At 46.6% G+C, this 17,559-nt stretch overlaps 1 protein-coding gene across 1 annotated transcript in view; it reads right to left on the bottom strand.

Moving 5' to 3' along the window:
- The window catches only part of MME (membrane metalloendopeptidase), a 100,589-nt gene extending 83,432 nt beyond the window's left edge, over positions 1-17,157 (bottom strand). The window contains exon 1 of the mRNA XM_060242368.1: positions 17,028-17,157. The gene's annotated coding sequence lies outside the window, so the exon portion shown is untranslated. The remainder of the gene's footprint in view (positions 1-17,027) is intronic.
- Positions 17,158-17,559: the final 402 nt, after the last annotated feature.

Genomic DNA, 17,559 nt, shown 5'->3' with positions numbered 1-17,559 from the left:
AGATATAGCCAAAGATCAGAAAAAATTTAATCCCCTGGTAGGGAAATTTATACGTAACCATCATTACATGTAAGTTGCCCCAGTGACCAACCATCACTTCCCTGGCTACATTTCAGGCCAGAAAAATGGCACCAGGAGAAGGCATAAGTCCACTATTTCTTGGGCACTGTGGTCCAGTTTGAACTGGGTCCTTGTATAACTGGAGAACTCCCATAATACTCTGTCAAAAGTCTGCAAAGGGAGACACACAGACTTTGTAATGTGCAAATTGGCCCTAGTCACTATTCAGGTCAATGCAACCCTATCCCCTTAGGGTGCCTTTGAACAAGGTGTTTTTGATAGATTGGTGTTTCTATACATTCAGTCTTTGAAAAGCCACAATCTACTGTCTGCCCTTTTTTTTTTTTTGTCTGCTTTGGAACTAAAAGCACTGAATGGAATCACAGTTTCTGTCTGCGTGCTTGTGTGTGGAAAGAAGGGGACAAAGAGAGAGTGCCCTCTGCATGTCTAACAGAAGGGGTGTCAGCAGTGATTCTTTGGTACGCTTGCAGCAAAGGGGTTTTTTGTGGCAGGAACTCCTTTGCATATTAGGTCACACACCCCTGATGTAGCCAATTCTGCTGGATTTCAGTAGGCCCTGTAGTAAGAGCCCTGTTAAGATCTTGGAGGATTGGCTACATCAGGGGTGTGTGGCTTAATATGCAAAGGAGTTTCTGCTGCAAAAAAGCCCTGCTTGCAGATATATCCACAGGATAAGCAAATATCTTGATCATGTGTGAAAGTTGTTCCATAATTTGAGAGAGGACTCTCATATTGATAGACATTTCATGATTTTTTTCCCCAGCTATCAGATTTAGGAGAAAAGATGAATTAAACTTGTTCATGTCAATCCTATAAGTGTAGTTTAGAAGTGATAGTAAAGTCATCTTGCCTAATCTTCAATAATTATGTTCCCATACGGTATTTCAGATGCTTTCTTCCTTTTCTGCACAGGCGCAGCCTACTCATTTCTACTTTGTTCTCTGGTTATAAGACAGGGCTTTTTTTGTAGCAGGAACTCCTTTGCATATTAGGCTACACCCCTCTGATGTAGCTAATCCTCCAAGAGCTTACAGGGCTCTTCTTACAGGGCCTACTGTAAGCTCTTGGAGGATTGGCTACATCGGGTGTGTGACCTAATATGCAAAGGAGTTCCTGCTACAATGTTATAAGTTTTACATACACTGAAGTTTAGTTTAATATTGCATTACAGTAGTTAAGAGTAGTTATTTTGTTTTACTGTACTGTGAATTATGCACATATTCTTCTTCTGTGTAAGATCTTCTGGCTGTCTGTTACAGGATATAAAAAGTGCATCTTTTGGGTCCACTTGCTATGATATTTTACATGCATCTTTATTTAGAAAACATTTATGCCACCTCTCCAGAGGCTTGTTTGAGGTGCCATGTCACTGACTGACTGACTGACTGATGGATTGATAGGCTAAAGAGTATCCTCTCAGATGACAGCATTTCAGTGTTGAGAAGTGGTCCTTTTTAAATGTTACTTTTTGCTTGGTTTAAAACAGGGGTGTCAAACACATTTGTTATGAAGGCCAGATCTGACATAAATGAGACCTTGTCAGACCAAGTCATGTCAGACTGGGCCATGTGTGTACCTATTTAAGATTGGGTAGCAGAGATATAAACATTATAAAAGATACAGACAGACACAATTAAAGCTTTTTAAAAAAAAACACAAAATAAAACATGCTTAAAACATTAGCACTTGGTCTTAAAGGTGCTTTTCTCCCATGGGATTCAGGAACTGGGCAAAGGAAGCTCTGGCTCTTTCCTTCCTTCCCTGGGGGACCAGGAAGGGGAGGAGCCTCAGCCAATAGAAGGAAGGTAGCTCTGCTGTGCGATTGAGAGAGCCTGGCAAAGCAAGCTCTGCTTCCTCCCCTTCTTCTCCAAAGGAGGAGCCTCAGCCAATGGAGAAAATAGAGGTTTTGCTCTGTAGATCCTGTGCAACTGAGCAAGCCTTGCAAAACAAGCTGTTATGCAGAAGGAAGCAAAAGAGAGGGAGAAGGAAGCAGATGACAGCCAGTTGCTTGGGGGCTTGATAGGAGCCCTTTGGGGACCTGATTCAGCCCCCAGGTCGCATGTTTGACACCCCTGGTTTAAAATATCTTCTCGATTACTGTCAGACTGGTGAGAAATCATGCCACCACTCTTCTGGGCACATGGACCCCATAACCCCATAACACATGGGTGTCATGTCTAAACAGAATGTCCACATGGAAAGCAAGCAGTGCATATATCTGAACAGTGCAAACAACATCCCAAATTCAAGGATCAACTATATAATTTGAGCCTATGTGTTTGATTTTATGTATGTGTACCCTATTCAAACATTACATCAACACATGGAAATGTTCTGGAAATGTTGGAGGCTGGATGGGCACACCTGAAGATCAGGAGAGTGTAGTTTGACCCCTCAGATTCCATGCATGGGAGGGGAAAAAATTGTTGATGGTTTTCAGATATTTAATCATTTAAGCTGTCAGTCTATAAATTAGTTTGAGATAGTTCTAACAGTCAACCAAGCATTCCATTTCATGGCCTACTGGTCATTGGGACAATGACTGCCTATTCATTTCTGACAGATTCTGTGAAACATTGCCCTAACTTGAGCTGCAGTGGTCCTGAACTGGATATGGCAGGACAGCACCACCACCACCAAGTTCTTGTCAGTGAGGAGAATTCCAGGGAAAGTAACCAGTTCATCCCAGAAGTCTTCTGTTGCACTGTTTGCTTTCTATAAAAACTTCTTGGCCAGTCTTACTCACTGGTTTCAACAACATGCAGCTGCTAGGGGTCCCAATCCTCCCGCTCTAGCGGGGGACCCCAGGTTTTCCAGCCTCTTCCCCCGCTCCCCCAAAAAACAGAAGCGGGGGAAGAAACGGCGCGAAGGAGCGTGGCGAGTCGCCTAGGCTTCCCAACTCTCCCGCTCTGGCGGGAGTCCCCTGGGTTTGCAGCCTCATCTCCCAGTCTTCAAAAAGTGGGAAGCGGGGGGTGGGGGAGGGAGGGGGGGGAGAACATACCTGTAGGCTTCATTATAGAGCTCCTGAGCCGTTTGTAAAATGTCTGCCCCTTTAAGGCTGGGCAGGGAGCAGGAAGGGCTTGGGAGAACAGCCCCGCCCTTTCTTTTGCTTTCACTTTCACAGCAAGAGTTCTCCGGAAGAAGATCTGGTAAGTGTGTGTGTGAGAAAGAGAGAGAGAGAGGGAGGGGGCAGGGGATTCCCTGGTTTGGAGGCCCTCCCCCCTTTTAGAAAGCTTGGGGGGTGAGGGAAATGTCTACTGGGCATTCTATTATTCCCTATGGAGAACGATTCCCATAGGGAATAATAGGGAATTCATCCGTTGGTATTGGGGGCTCTGGGGGGGCTATTTTTTGAGGTAGAGGCACCAAATTTTTAGTATAACATCTAGTGCCTCTCCCCAAAATACCCCCCAAGTTTCAAAACGATTGGACCAGAGGGTCCAATTCTATGAGCCCCAAAAGATGGTGCCCCTATACTTCATTATTTCCTATGGAAGAAAGGAATTTTAAAAGGTGTGCTGTCCCTTTAAATGTGATGGCCAGAACTCCCTTGGAGTTCAATTATGCTTGTCACATCCTTGTTCTTGGCTCCACCCCCAATGTCTCCTGGCTCCACCCCCAAAGTCTCCTGGCTCCACCCCCAAAGTCCCCAGATTTTTCTTTAATTGGACTTGGCAACCCTAGAGTCGCCCCTTCTCCACTTCACCATGGCTGCTCCTCCAAGATGGGCTCAGGCTGGGCCCATCTCGGAGGAGCAGCTGGGATGGGGTGGGGAGGGGGTGGCGGCGGTGCAGCGGCATCGCCCACTCCGCCTCTGAGGTGGAGTGGGGGGGGCGGGCCAGGAGCGTGGCGGGTGGGGTGGGGTGGGAGAGAGAGTGTGCCTCTCTAGGCTGCGCTGGAAAGCGCCTCCTCCTCTTCCTACTTGGGCAACCCAAGTCAGACGCCTTAGCTGCCCGCCCGCCGCCTTCTGGCACGGCCGCCTGGGAGTGGGGGGAGGAAAAGCGAGAGGGCCGCGAGAGGGCCGCTCCAGGCTGCGCGCAGAAGTGCCTCCCCTTCCTGCTCAGTCTCCGGGGCAACGCCAAGCAGAGGCTCGCTCGCTCGCCACCCGGCAGCTGCTGGCTTGGCCTCCTGGGGAGTGGGAGCGCGGCTCCCAGGGAGGGTGGGTGGGGGTGGCTCCTTGCCTGCCCCCTGTGTCCACTTGGGGCGAGGGGGGAGCTGCTGGTGGGCGGGCTGCTGCCATGGCTGGTCCTGCCGCCGCCACCATCCGGATCGGGGACCAGCTCATCTTGGAGGAAGACTATGACATCCCCAGCGAGCAAGGTATCCCCTCCTCGCCCTGCCTGGGGGGTGGGGGTCGCCCGAGGGGGGCCTGGGCCCTCCTCCTCCCGCTGTAAGGTTGCCAATCCCCAGGTGGGGGCAGGGGATCCCCTAGTTTGGAGGCCCTCCCCCCACTTCAGGGTCGTCAGCAAGCGGGGGGGGGGGAAGGGAGGGGAATGTCTGCTGGGAACTTTATTATTCCCTATGGAGATGTATTCCCATAGAAAATAATGGAGAATTGATCTGGGGGTATCTGGGGCTCTGGGGGGGCTGTTTTTTGAGGTAGAGGCACCAAATGTTCAGTACAGCATCTAGTGCCTCTCCCCAAAATACCCCCCAAGTTTCAAAACGATTGGACCAGGGGGTCCAATTCTATGAGCCCCAAAAGAAGGTGCCCCTATCCTTCATTACTTCCTATGGGAGGAAGGAATTGAAAAGGTGTGCCGTCCCTTTAAATGTGATGGCCAGAACTCCCTTTGGAGTTCATGATGCTTGTCACAGCCTTGATCTTGGCTCCGCCCCAGTGTCTCCTGGCTCCACCCCCAAAGTCTCCTGGCTCCACCCCCAAAGTCCCCAGATATTTCTTAAATTGGACTTGGCAACCCTAGCAGCTGCTCCTTTGCTTCTTAGCTCCTTTCTTTAAGAGAGCCAGCATGGCATAATGCAGGGGTAGCCAATTTTGCTTAACATAAGAGCCACACAGAATAAACATCAGATGTTTGAGAGCCACAAAACAACGAAGGAAGGAAGGAAGGAAGGAAGGAAGGAAGGAAGGAAGGAAGGAAGGAAGGAAGGAAGGAAGGAAGGAAGGAAGGAAGGAAGGAAGGAAGGAAGGGAGGGAGGGAGGGAGGGAGGGAGGGAGGGATGGGAGGGATGGGAGGGATGGGAAGGGAAGGGAGGAAGAGGTGGCTTGGCTTGATCTGGATAAGTGATTTAAAGAGACAAATATCTTCTCCAAGCTGGCTGATGGGGCAGTGGGGGCTTTGAGAGCCACACAATATGTGTGAAAGAGCCACATGTGGCTCCTGAGCCACAGTTTGGCCACCCCTGGTATACTGATTAAAGTTTCAGACTAGGGAAAACCAGGTTTGAATCCCCTTGTGACATGGAGGCTTACTGGTTGACCTCAGGCAAGTCATGCATTATCAGCCTAACCTACCCTGGTTGTTGTGAGGATAAAATGGGGGAGAGAAGAATGATGTAAGCTGCTTTGAACCCACATTGAGGTATAGGATATAAATAACATAAATAAAATGGCTTTTCTGCATCCTGTCTTCATCTTCCTGCTCCCTGAGCATGACAGGATTGAAGCTGACTCCAAGAAGTCTCCTTCATCCTCAGATTACATTTAGATCAAACCAAACCATTCTGTTTATGGCCAGCTTATTGTTTCATAAGGACTGCTTTACTCTTATTACTGACAGCACTTTTTGAAATGTGATGTTAAATCTCCATTTATATAAGGTCATGCCCTCAAGAAAGGTTTTGACTACTTTCCCACTACCCAAAGAGAAAACTTAAAAATTAAAATTGGAGGAGGGGAGGAAAAACCTTCAAAAGCATTAGGGCATTTTCTCCAGAGCAGCCAACCTCAGCAGTGTGCAGTTTTTGTGTGTAATTGCATGGGCAACTTTGAAAGCACACACAAAAACACCTACAGGCAAAATTTTATTACAAATCCATATAACCAGAATTCTCTATCATGCCCCACATGTGTGTGAGTCATCAGTATGTCCACCTCTTCCTGAACAATTTTGCAAATGTGGGTAGGGGGGCTAAGAGGGAGGGCAAGCTTCTCATATCGTGTTTGGAAAACATTTAACATTTCACCTGTTGAATTGTTGAGAAGACCCCTTTCTTGTTCTTTCCTACTACAAAATCCATATAGTGGCTTATCACAGCCTCTAGTACAGGAGTGGCCAAACTTGCTTAATGTTAAGAGCCACATAGAATAAATGTCAGATCAGGGCTTTTTTTTGTAGCAGGAACTCCTTTGCATATTAGGCCACGCACCCCTGACATATATAATCCTCTAAGAGTTTACAGGGCTCTTAGTGCAGGGCCTACTGTAAACTCCAGGAGGATTGGCTACATCAGGGGTGTGTGGCCTAACATGCAAAGTTGTTCCTGCTACAAAAAAGCCCTGCACCAGATGTTTGAAAGCTACAAGACATGAACATCAGATGTTTGAGAACCACAAGACAGGGAGAGAGGAAGGAAGGAAGGAAGGAAGGAAGGAAGGAAGGAAGGAAGGAAGGAAGGAAGGAAGGAAGGAAGGAAGGAAGGAAGGAAGGAAGGAAGGAAGGAAGGAAGGAAGGAAGGAAGGAAGGAAGGAAGGAAGGAAGGAATATAGAGGGGGAGGAAGGAGGGGGAGGGAAGGAGAGATGGAAAGAAAGAAAAAATGTTTTCTCCAAACTGCTAGCTGTCTGGATTGGAGAAGTGATTTAAAGAGACAAATGCTTTCTCCAAGCTGGCTAGCAGGGTGGTGGGGGCTACAAGAGCCACATGTAGCTCCTGAGCCACAGTTTGGCCACCCCTGCTCTAGTATCAGCAGCCATCACAGTACTCTCTGTCTTCCTCAAACTTATTTGCATGCCTAGCAGCCAGTACATCTATCATAAAGTTACAAAGACAGTCCTGTTTAAATGGCCTAAAAACAAAGGATCAAAATTAACATGTTCTCATTAATATCAATGGTTTCAGAAAATTCATGGAAGATAAGCTCATCAAAGGCTACTGGAATATTAGTTCTAGAAGGCAACATTAGGGGAATATGTCAGTTTGTTGCCCCTCCAGCATAACTGGTTGGTTTTAGCAACTGAATGGAACAAGACACTTAACTAGAAAGACCACTGGTCTAATCCAGCAGGGCATTTTTTATATTCTTAACATATCAATGCAGAGGTGAACCTTCTATTTAATTTGTCCTGGTGTTAGCAGGTTGCATCTCTGGAGAAACAGGCTGGGCCTACGTTGACATTTCTGTTCTAGGGAAGCAGACAGCAGCCAAGATCCCTCTTAAGGGAGCTACATGCCTGCTCGGCTTCTCTCGGGGGTGACCAAGGCCAGTTTGGTGCAGTGGTTAAGTGTGCGGACTCTTATCTGGGAGAACCGTGTTTCATTCCCCACTCCTCCACTTGCACCTGCTGGAATGGCCTTGGGTCAGCCATAGCTCTCATAGGAGTTGTCCTTGAAAGGCAGCTTCTGGGAGAGCCCTTTCAGCCCCACCCACCTCACAGGGTGTTTGTTGTGGGGGAGGAAGATGGAGATTGTGAGCCACTCTGAGACTCTTGAGTGGAGGGTGGAATATAAATCCAATGTCTTCTTCTTCTTACCAGTTGCTGCCTGCTCTTCACCACTCCCTGCCACTGGAATCTGCCCCCTGGGGAGAAATGTACTTTTGGGGCACACCTCCTCAGGGCTCTACCTGTTGCTGCAGCCTGTGAAGCCATGCAAGGGTGGCTGAGCTGGTGTCACCATATTCTTGCCCCAAAGCCATTTCCCAGAGTGCCTCCTTCCGACCACCAATTTGTCTTGATAATATTACAGTTCTTTCATTATAGAATCAGTGTTAATATAGTCTAACTATTTTGTCTATAAGGCAGCAATAACCCCCTAACCTGTTACTGGCCACTATTAGACATGCTTCCATGAATGAAAAAGGCCCTGTTGTGTTTCTGCAGGCCAATGAAGCTTTGGCAAATTCCTGGGAAAGGGAGCTTCTTTGTGATGGAGCAGCCACCAAAAGCCCGTTACTGCTTCAATTTTTCATTGGCTTATTAAAAATCCTGGATATTGTGCTTGAACACATGGGAGTTTCCGGCTCACCCATACAAATTCTTTGGAGGCACCAAGTGCCTTCTCCATTTACAAGAGGAGAATTCTGTACAATTAGAACAATTATATCCTTTATTCTTCTAATGCTCTTCCAGAAACAACCAATGGGATTCTCCCTTTCTGCTAGCATTAAAAACTTAACTGAATCTACGAGTTGCTCATGTTCAGGAAGCTATATCTCCAAGTGAAAATTATATACTTTGCTTGGAGAGTGGCTGGTCTATGATAATTCCAGCTGGATTCACACAGACTATGATCTGACAATATCTTATTGGGAAAGTGAACGAGTCAGGCTTCCATTCAAGTTCTGAACTTGAATTGTGATGACATTTACAAGTTTCTAGCATACGTTTCCCTCTTTATTAGCCATCTGAGGCTAGAGGGGTGGCAACCCAAGAAAAAGCTTTCTCAGTCATGGTGGCACCAAAACTTTGGGATTCCCTTTGTTTTTCTCCCCCAGGCATTGTCTCCTACCAGCTAGGGTTGCCAATCCCCAGGTGGGGACAGGGGATCCCCCATTTTGGAGGCCCTCCCCTTGCTTCAGAGTTATCAGAAAGCAGGGGGAGGGGAGGGAAATGTCTGCTGGGAACTCTATTATTCTCTATGGAGACTTATTCCCATAGAAAATAATGGAGAATTGATCTGCGGGTATCTGGGGCTTGGGGGGGGGCTATTTTTTGAGATAGAGGCACCAAATATTCAGTATAGCATCCAGTGCCTCTCCCCAAAATACTCCCCCCCCCAAGTTTCAAAAAGATTGGACCAGGGGGTCCAATTCTATGAGCCCAAAAAGAAGGTGCCCCTATCCTTCATTATTTCCCATGGAAGGAAGGATTTTAAAAGGTGTGCAGTCCCTTTAAATGTGATGGCCAGAACTCCCTTTGGAGTTCACTGATGCTTGTCACAGCCTTGCTCCTGGCTCCACCCACAATGTCTCCTGGCTCCACCCCCAAAGTCCCCAGATATTTATTGAATTGAACTTGGCAACCCTGCTACCAGCAGATGAAGACTTTCTTGTTTCATCTGGCATACCCCTGACAATGGTTACTGTCCATTCTCCCTGATTCTGGTGTTTGGAGGTGTCAAACTCATTCATTTGTTATGAGGGCTGGATCTGACATAAATGTCACTTTGTCAGGTCAGGCCATGTCTGTCATAAAATGTAACACCGGGTATGGGAGATATAAACTTTATAAAGGACACAGGCAAATGGTTAACTACTATTTTTTTACCCAAAATACAAACAAGCTTAACACTCATCTTACTGTGTTTCCCTGATGCCCAGCCTCCTCCTTCCACCACCCATTACACAGTGGGTAGGTGGGGCTGAATTAAGAGAACAATGACTGGCCCAAAGTCACCCAGCAAGCTTCACATAGAGGAGTTCTCCAGAGTAGAGTCCACTGTTCTTAACCGCTACACCAGGGGTTCCCAACACCCGGGCCATGGACTGGTCCTGGTCTGTGGCCTGCTTCCAAGTGGGCAGCACAGTCGCCCCCGCCCCCGTGCAGCCTCGTCATCCCCCCATGCAGCCTCACCATCCCCCGTTTATACCACTTTAAGGCCAGGGAAGGTTCCATAAAGCACCTTCCAGGCCAACCTCCCCCTGCTGATCAGCTGATCCAATCAGCAGGGAAAATTGTGGCAGCAGTGGCGAGCAACCACTGAAAAAGCCGCACTGCAGTGGTTTTCATAGCCGATTGGATCAGCTGATCAGCAGGGGGGGGAGGTCCATCTGGAAGGTGCTTCACCTTCCCTGGCCTTAAAGTGGTAAAAACGGGGTGGTGAGGCTGCTGGCTCTGGGGCCACAACCAACATAAAAGGTTGGGGGCCACTATGCTACACCACACTGGCTCTCTGTTTGAGGTCCTAGAGAGCCTCTTCCTGTCAGAGTAGGTCAAGCTGACCTTGATAGACACAGTGCATAAGTTTAATGTGTTCACAAAATATTAGATAAATACCTTGCTAAGTATTCGTAATGCCAAGTTAACAAAGCCACTGTAAATAAATTTGCAATTGAGTTGCCTTGATGATGAAATGAAAGGTAACTTGGAATATGAGAAATGCAAACTTGCCAGAGAAAATGCCTGTCTGCCTTCCCAGTTTCTACAATATACATGAAGTCACAGTTTCTTCAAAAGACAGTATGCCTTTCATTTTAGCCTTACAGATCAAGATTTGCCTTGTTCTCTTACATTTTCCCTTGTGTGATTAAACAGTTAAAGTTGGGGTTGAATAAACTCCCAGTTCAAGCAAGCATGGGGGGGGCGGGGGATAGTTGTACAAAGCCACTCTAGGAACTCTGAATTATTAGATGAAAAATAATCATGCCCATCCTAACTGCACACCTGGCAAGTGAAAAGGTGGCTCTTTTTATATACAGCTAAAGAGAACCAGTCTTCAAGCTTGATGAACACTTCAAGTGAAAAAAACAACAGAAAATGGTTCCATTTCTAAATTTGGATGGTGCGTTACTGCTTCTGAATTGCAATTTATTCGCATAACAAGACTTACCCTCTTTGGCATGCAAATGTGTTTTCTGCAGTCAGCATAACTTTGTCCCCCAAGGGAGTTAATCTTTGTTTGGGAAGAGGTTTGCTGCCAGAGAGTTCCTATTATTTAAAGGTATCCCACTGATTTGTTCTTACCTATAGCCTTTAAGAAAACCAGCGAAGCCTGCATTTACAAACCACCTAGCAAAGGTCTCTTTATTTGTTAATTGCTGACTCACAAAGACCTGGGAATAACAAAAGCAGGTATGAACTCAGCTATTACAGGTTCAGTCTATTTTCCCCAGTGACTCCCTGGGGCCCTCTAAAAGCATAGACAAAATGGACAACTGTAATTATATTGACCAACCATGAATGAAGGGAGCAAATGGCATTAACACATCTGCATGCCTGTCTTCATTTCTGGGTCCCTGTTGGCACCTTATTTTTTCAAAGTGATTTATCAGTCACGAAGCCCCCAAGTTCAAGTCTTGCTTCTGCCAAAATTCCCTAGATGGCTTTAAGCAAACTCATCTCTCTCAGCCCAGGAACTTTAACAATGTGTGAACGATAACAGTCTGGTCCTAAATTGTAACTATTTTCTTTTTGCATGCACAAGTTCAACTATTTTCTTTTGGCATGCACAAGTTGCGCAGTTAGCACAATTTTTTTTCACCAAAAGGACCTCACCTTGTTGCATAGATTAAGATTCTTCCCTGAAGCTCTGCTCTCTGTTTCTCCACTATAGGCTTTTTCAGAGATGGCACTTTGCCTTGGGAATGTTCCCCCCCCCCAGGGCTCACCTGCTGCATAACCCCTCCCCCCCCCAAAAAAATCAAAATTTAGTGGCACCTCACACTAGGTGAGGATTTCCCACTCCTCCACTAGCACTTGCTGGAATGGCCTTGGGTCAGTCATAGCTCTCGCAGAGGTTGTCCTTGATAGGGCATCTGCTGTGACAGTCCTCTCAGTCCCACCCACCTCACAGGATGTCTGTTGTGGGGGAGGAAGATAAAGGAGATTGTGAGCAGCTCTGAGACTCTGAGTGGAGGGCGGAATATAAATCCAATGTCTTCTTCTTCTACTAGGGTTGCCAAGTCCAATTCAAGAAACATCTGGGGACTTTGGGGGTGGAGCCAGGAGACATTGGGGGTGGAGCCAGCAGCAAGGTTGTAACAAGCACAACTGAAATCCAAAGGGAGGTCTGGCCATCACATTTAAAGGAACAGCACACCTTTTAAATGCCTTCCCTCCATTAGAAATAATGAAGGATGAGGAACCTTCTTTGGGGTTCAAAGAATTGGACCCCCTAGTCTAATCCTTTTGAAACTTGGAGGGTGTTTTGAGGAGAGGCATTGGATGCTATTCTGCAAATTTGGAGCCTCTACCTCAAAATACAGCCTCACCAGAGCCTCAGATACTTGCGGATCAATTATTCATTATTCCCTATGGGAATTGTTTTCCGTAGGGAATAATGGAGTGCCCAGGAGACATTTCCCTCCCCAACCCCCCTGCTTTCTGACAACTCTGAAGTGGAGGGAGGACCTCCAAACCAGGGGATCCCCTGTCCCCCCCTGGGGATTGGTAGCCTTACCTCACACACTAACGGCACTTATTTCAATATGAGCTTTAGAATATAAGAACATAAGAAATGTCATGTTGGATCAGGCCAATGGCCCATCCAGTCCAGCACTCTGTCACACAGTGGCCAAAAAACTAGGTGCCATCAGGAGGTCCACCAGTGGGGCCAGGACACTAGAAGCCCTCCAACTGTTGCCCCCCTTGCAAGCACCAAGAATACAGAGCATCACTTGCCCTAAGAATACAGAGGATCACTTCCTTAAGTGCCACTAGATTTTTGTTTTGCTTTGCTGAAAGAGACGAACATGCTACCCCCTTGCAATTGCCTGTTGCCAACCTTACTTTCCTTTAGGTGGTTTATGGTTCTATACTTAGCCTGGACAGTAGCCTGTTTTTATGCCCTGGCTTGTTTTTAATGGCTTTGTTTAATGGCTTTGTTTTATTTAGTTTGAATCTGCCTGGAAGTGATTTTTGGTGAGGTGGAGCAGCATATAAATTTTCCAAAGAAATTAAATAAATATAAATGTACATCGTTGACTTGAAATACTGCATTGGTGGTGGTGGAAAATGCCATCAAATCATTCTGGCCTTTCCAACAGGCATTTTTGCAACAGTATCCTCCTGATATGGTGAGAAAGATGGCTGGAAAGGCCAGACTGATACCAAGGAGCAGCTTGATACAAGAAGAGACCAAAGAAAATGACAACAGAATACCACTGTTCTACAGCTCATAACTCAAGCCAGTTCAATGCATTATTAATGGCCTACAACCCATGCTAGTTAGTGCCACTTCCCTCACACAGGCACTGGGGGGGGGGGGCGGTTTCTTCTTGCTAACAGACAGCTTGCTAACCTAAAACAACTTCTCACCTGCAATGATAAACTACTTAACAGTAAAATGGACTCTGGTACCAAGATGCCAACTTTGCTCTCATGTAGATCCTAGCAACACCATCAGTGGACATTGCCACATCAGCCATACCATCTCTGGCTCTACTCCTGCTCATCCTCTAATGTGATTTATGCCATCATATGTAAGCAATGCTTTTCCACTCTCACCATTGGACAAAACAGGCCAGTCCCTTAGACAAAGAATTAATGGGCTGACATCAGAAACCACAACATTAAAAAAAAAAAAAGCAGGGGAACAATTCAACCTTCCAGGACATTCAGTTGCTGACCTAAAGTAGCAATTATCTTACAAAGGAATTTCAAAGATAGATTACAAAGACAGACCGCTGAATAGCAACTGATAATAAAGCTCATGACAATACATCCACCTGGACTGAATTGAGACCTAGGCTTCCTGTCTCATTACCAGTGCTGATTTCTTCATACCTACTATCTCTCTGCATATCACATCTAATCCGATCAGACTCGCTATTGAAATTGCCTACTAATGTTATGTAGCATCTGAAGTCACTCCATTTTCCAATATATGGGAGAGATGAACTCATATTCTAATGGTATCTGAAGAAGTGAGCAGTGACTCACAAAATAAGTGAGCAGTGACCTATACTCTACCACAAATTTTGTTAATCTTTAAAGTGCTACTGGACTCTTTTCTACCGTTGTGGAGAAAGAAAGGGAAAGAGATTGTAAGCTGCTTTGAGATTCCTTCGGGTAGAGGAAAGTGGGGTGTAAAAATCAGCTCTTCCTCAACTTGAATAAGGAACTGAAGACTGAACACCCCTGTTCCTCAAAATAACCTTTAGACTATCACACTAAACCAAAATAATCTACCTCCTCTACTAACATATGCTCTCCTACAGCATGTCCCAGTATCATATTTGGCAGATAAGTAGGAAACAATTTTAGATTTTTGGGTGGTGGGGAAAGGATGCAAATCACCTATCTACGTTAGTCAGAACCAAAACTTTCTACACAGATCACTTTAACATAGACTTACACACAGTATTGCAAGTCACACATACACAATTAACAAGCCAGAGGAGATGGGAGAGAAAAGAACAAAATAAAAAGATAACTGTAATTCAGATTGAGGTAAATATTTCCATTTAACTCTCATTTATCTGAATAACTCCTGTGGGGCATGCTAAAATGTGCCTGGCAGTTTTCAAGTTACAACGATGTTTGGTTGTGTTTTTTGACATATGTTGGAGAGAAAACATAATAAGCATCCTTCAGTAGCACCATGAGTGGACAGATGTGTGCCAATTTCACGTCAAAGATCAAGGTTTGGCACAGATAGCTTGTTGAACTAGCGTCTCCAAAGGAAAATTACACAAATTGACATGCAGAATAATCTGAACATTCTAAGATAAAAATGACATGCATTCTAAATCACTGGCATTAACTGTAGTATGCAATTAAAAAAAAACACACCCTAGAACAAAAGAACTCTGTTAACAGAGGGCCTTTAAAAGCAACCCTCCAAGGATAAGGAGTGTGATCACAGCAGGCTGGAGCCTAAAAGGTTTGGGTTATCATTGACGGCAACTTATTGATTCGTCACACAGGAATCTAGAGCAGTCATAGGCTACTTTTCGTCTTCCAGTTGAATTTCAGGAGAGCGCATCTGGGGTGTGAAATGCAAACACTGCCTTAATGTAACAAGCTCTGTGGCTAGTTCGTTGAGAGGTGAAACCCTAGAAGAAGAAGCTACTTTGGAGCATATTTCCTCAGGAAACAAGCTGGTGTCTTTGTAAGGACAACTGAGTTGTCAGGGTTGATAAATAAGAAAAAAAAAACCCTGCTTAGTGTTCAAAATCATCAGAGATATTCTCGAATAAAGAATAACCCTTGACATTCAGGTCACATGGCAACCCTTTCAAAGACGCCAAGGTAACTCTAGGAGCCCACAGTTTCAGGAGTTTGTTATAGTATGGGCTGAACTTGTTACAAATGAAAACAGAGACAGCAACAGCTACTACTCCTGTTTTTTTAAGTTCAGGTTGTATCTGGAATGGACACTACCTGAAACAAGAATGTCAGTCTTCTGGTGGCTAGTGTTCAATAAGGAGCAGTCTTTTACATTCATGAATACAAGACAGACATGAGCTGTAATGCAAAGTGGCAGGAGACTACTACTGTTTGATTTCTTTTAAACGGAAGAAAAATAGCTTTGCTTCAGTCCAAAGTAATCTGAACACTTTCATGCTCTCAAGTGTATGCAAGAGTTGCCATGGCTCAGCTACTGCTACCAAGAGAAAAGAGCAAGAGTCCAGCAGCACCTTAAAGACTAACCAAATTTTTCACAGGGTCTGAGCTTTCAGATGTGACTGCTTGCTTTTTTCAGTCAACCTGAGGTGAAGTATCTGAAGAAGTGAGCAGTGACTTGCAAAAGCGTCTACCCTGCCATAAATTTGGTTAGTCTTTAAGATGCTATTGGACTTTTGCTCTTTTCTACTTCTACAGATGGACTAACATGGCTACCCATCTTGTGCTACCAAGAGTAGCTACCACCTCTTCATTCTACATTTGCCATCACTCAGGGAGCAATAGAAATCCTCCTCCTCCCATCAATAGGATTCAAATGGGCATGTGCTTTCAGAGAGGAGGGAAGAGAACCTTAAAGAAAACAACACCAGGCTTTAACCAGTGTGATTTTGTACACACAAGCATGCTTAACTGCATAACTAATCGGCGTAAAGGGATCTTGAACACGTATCTTGTATTCTTTCCAACTAGCTACTGAAACACAAACTGAGCTCATAAAGATAGATCCAAGCGGGCAGCCGGGTTGGTCTGAAGCGGTTGAACAAAGCAGGAGTCAAGTGACACCTTTAAGTCCAACCAATTTTTATTTAGAACGTAAGCTTTCGTGTGCTCTTAAGCACACTTCATCAGACGAGGAATCCAGGAATCCTCGTCTGATGAAGTGTGCTTAAGAGCATGCGAAAGCTTACGTTCTAAATAAAAATTGGTTGCGCTCATAAACTTATATACACTCTGTGGGACAAAGAAAGCAGAGTCATGTTCATCTAGAGCTCCGAAACAACTTGCCAGCTCAGAACTATAGGGACCAAACAGGCAACGCTTAACGGTTGCATGAATACAATCAGGTATGAAGCCAACATCGCTGTAATATGCTCCATAATTCATTGTGTCAGCCACAGAGGGAACACAGTTTAATACATGCATGCCTTTTAATTTGCCAAGGCTGGAGTTAAAGCAGAGAGAGGGGAAGAGAGATAATAAAACCCATTTAGATTTTTTTTTAATTTTTGGAAAGCACCTACTTTAATTTGATTTGTTAACTTCAGGATTTAAAATAATTAAAAAAAACCCTAATTAGCAAAATCTAAACTCAGTAAACGTACTCTTCCTACTTAGTAGTTCCCACTAAGTCAATGATGAGCTGAGATAACTCCACAAGCATGACATTAAACACACACACACACACCCCTCTCCAGCGCCAAAGTGGGAAGAGAGTGGCTTGCTGTGCCGTGTTGTGGCGTTTCAGCAAGCCAGCTTGGCCCCGGGCAAAACCGATGCCTGATAAGAAGCATCGACAGACGCTTGTCCTTGAAGCCTCGAGTTGCCGCGCCTGCCTGCCTTTAAGCATGTGCAGAGTGCCATCTCTTTCACTCCCTTTCTGGGCACTGCGAGAGTCTCTGGGCTGCGCTGGCTCATTCAGCGCTGCGCTCATCCTCTCCCCCAGCCCCCCACCCCGGTGTCTCTGGCTCCGGCTGCCCCCTCGCCTTGCCCTCTTTCCCCCCTGCCTCCCTGCGCGGCCCCCCCAGCAGCCCCTCCGCTTACCACGCCGATCCGCGGAGAAGTTGGGCGCCGCTGTCCAGAGCCACATCCCCAGCCAATGGCCAAGGGCGGCGCGCAGCCGGGGGAGCTCCAAGTCACCGGCAGGCAGGCAGGCAGGGCGGGCAGGCGCCTCGAGGGCGGCAGCAGCAGCAGCAGCGCTCAGGTCGCCCAGCGCAGAGGCGGAGCGGGGGGCGGGCGGCTCGGGCTGCTTCTCTGGCCCCAGAGCCGCGCCGCTTCCCAGGCCAGGAGGGCGCCCCTCGCCGCTGGGGGCGGGGGAGAGGAGGAGGAGGAGCCGGGCTGGTTGCAAGCCGGTCCCGGGGATTTCGAGGCTCCCCCCTTCTCCAGCCCGGGCTTCGGGAAAGGCGGCAGGAGCGGGGGGGGGGGGAAGACGCCACCTCGGGCCCCGCCCCCTCCCGGGGAAGCCCGGCAAAGGTGGCAACCCCCCTCCCCCGAGAGATGCCTCAGCGAGTGCCTGCCGCGTGGGGGTCGTGGCGAGAGATGCCCTCCTCCTCCTCCTCCGCCGCCGCCGCTTCCT

Source organism: Heteronotia binoei, chromosome 6 (assembly GCF_032191835.1).
Source record: "Heteronotia binoei isolate CCM8104 ecotype False Entrance Well chromosome 6, APGP_CSIRO_Hbin_v1, whole genome shotgun sequence".
NCBI classification, from domain to species: domain Eukaryota; kingdom Metazoa; phylum Chordata; class Lepidosauria; order Squamata; family Gekkonidae; genus Heteronotia; species Heteronotia binoei.
This window is presented reverse-complemented; position numbering and strand designations above follow the sequence as displayed.